Here is a 2772-nt window from a genome sequence, read left to right as displayed (position 1 = left end):
TTTTCTAAACTTCGGGTTTTATATTAGTCCTTGCTTTCAATCTATTAGCAAATATTCCACTTTAACATTCTTCTGTAATTATTGCTTTGTGGACAATTTTGATATAGATACGGTGTAAGATACATAAAAGGTGAGAGTTGATGCTTTCGACAAATCCGTCCTTCATTTCCTCTCACTGTTCACATATTAGGCATTCAAAAGCACTCAAAGTAACTACTATGCAAATGAATAACTATAAATATGGGCGTTATCCTCAAGAGGGGAAAAGAAGAAATCTCTCTTGTGTAACTTTTGTTTGTTAAATGGAAGCTGTAAACACCTGAAACAGCCAACAGTATCTGTTACCCAGGTCATAAAGAAGTCCCTAAAATGATATTAGCCAAAGGATCATCCAAGTTTAAAGCTAGAAGACACCTTCAAAATAGCTATCCAAACCCACGCATTTTACAGATTGTGAACCTGAGTCCGAGGGACAGGAATCAAATCACTCAAAGATACAATGATGAATGAGAGAGTTGGGCAAGAAACCTCCTGTGCCCCCATTACTAAGCCACTGGTTTCTCTTCCATAATATACTGTGAGCTACAATGCCCTACCATCCTTTGAAGCATGCTTCTATTCTGTGAGACAGGTAACCATTCTTCTGGGTCAGTCTTTTGGCATGTATGCTTCTTCCTAATAGTACAGCATAGAACAATCCTAGTCTGGTGATGAGGATGCTTGTGGGACAGAATCAGAAGCCTCAGTGAAATTGAGGCAGATTACATCTATCGCTTCCACTTTATCACATCGCCTACTCCTCTATAATAGAAGAAAACTAAGTTAGCATGGCACAATTCGCTCTTCACAAAACTGTACTTGCTACTCAGAGCTCTGTTCCCCTCTAGGTTTACTGTAACATATGTATTTTTGGATAATTTCTTGTAGTATCTTCTTGATTGTTACTGCTAAGCTGACCCATCTCCAATGAGCTGGGTACTTGCCATGCCTAACACTTACATTTTTTAATGTGAGGTCTAAAAGGTACTCTTTTCTTTTAAACCCTTTCTTTGCCTCTTAAAAGTTCTAGCAATTAATATTAGAGCACTCTGCCTAACTACGTACCAATCTCTGAGCATGTGGAATTCATGCCATTAGACTTTGCTGATTTTAAATACACAATGATTTATAAAGTATCCTCAAATATTTTTCTGTCGTTTCATCCTTTGGTTTCTTCCTTTTACTCTCATCTTGACTTTCTTAGCAGCACTCCTTCTGATTCTCCGTCTCAAGATAAACTGTTTCTTAAAGACAGAAGTAAAAATCCCAAACAAAGNCCGAGAAAAGACAGAGTAGCAGTGGGGGTTTCAAGTCTCCAGACATCTGCTGGAAGTTTCAACTGGTTAGCAGCAGAATGTCTAACAGGTCCTCGACTTGCTTTGCTAACAGCTTCATCTCCCAGGGGAGAACATTTCCTGGGGGAGCTGTCACCCTGTATTCATTTTTGGCCAACCAGGGAGAATTAGTTGTCATATCAGCAGTGGTAGGTAACTTAGGAGTGAGGCATCCTATCATTTCAGAGACCATGATAGATTGGGAGGGAAAAGATAGTCACATATATTACAATTTATTCTACTAGATTCCAAATAATTTGGAGATACTTGACATGAGAACTTGGGAAGGAAAATATGGGGTTGTCAGAAAAGCCATCATGTATTTTTTCTATGTTTTTCATTGCAAAAATGCATCATGACTTTTCCAACAACCCAATAAGATCAGCTCTTAAAAATTCACTTTTGGTGGTGTAATATCAAACAATCTACAGGAGACTGAAAAGAGGGAGGCACCTTGAAATCATTGTGAATATTCAGGAACACATTAATGGCCAGAAATAGACTTGCATTGCAGGAGGCAATGCATTCTTTATAACTGGAGATAATCGCTGTGTGGAGGGAATTGCACACAGCAGCAGGATTGGATGACCCGAGCTAGGCCATCCTGCCCTAGCTGAACTTAACTAGTATAGTACCTCCAAAGAACCATCCTCTCTATAACTTTCCCAGCAACCTCCATGCTCTTATCTTTTCTGAGAATGCCCCTCCGTACCTGCTTAATGGCTAATTCCAACTCAAACTTTGGTGTCAGCTTAATCAGGTATTGCAGACAGGTTAGATTCCCTCCAAATAGTCACACCGCCATATTATTAACATTATCATATTTTGTTTGCCCATCTTCTCCAACAATTGTTGGGTTCAGGGATCTTGCCTGTTCTGTTCCCACTTATTCCCAGCATCTAACCAAAGTCTGCCAGAGACCAAGTACTCAGTCAAATGTTTGTTCTATGAATGAGTGAGATTAAGTATATATTATTCTAACCCCTTAAGATCAAGGTTCCTATCTTATTATCATTCTTATTCTCATATTTTCTAGCAACATTTTTTTGTACATAGTATATTCTCATTTTTATTTGTTGAGCTAACTGAACTCACTCCTGCAGCCCTCTCCCATGCCTGCTTTTCACTACTCTTATTTATTTTCTCAGAGGGAAATGAAGACAGATGAAGGTGTCAGTTTATACACTGACACCTCCTTCTTTCATCAAACACATAAGATTATTTTAAAAATATGAAAATAAAAAAATCAAGAGATATAACCGTTACCCCAAAGATGAACATTTTGAAGACTCAAAATGGAACAGAGACTCAAAGTGCTAACTGAGATTGACCCTTCCAAATGCCTTCTGGAAAAAAACAACAAAACACACACACACACACACACACACACACACACATA

The sequence above is a fragment of the Hipposideros armiger genome, unplaced genomic scaffold (genome assembly GCF_001890085.2).
Source record: "Hipposideros armiger isolate ML-2016 unplaced genomic scaffold, ASM189008v1 scaffold_25, whole genome shotgun sequence".
NCBI classification, from domain to species: domain Eukaryota; kingdom Metazoa; phylum Chordata; class Mammalia; order Chiroptera; family Hipposideridae; genus Hipposideros; species Hipposideros armiger.
This window is presented reverse-complemented; position numbering follows the sequence as displayed.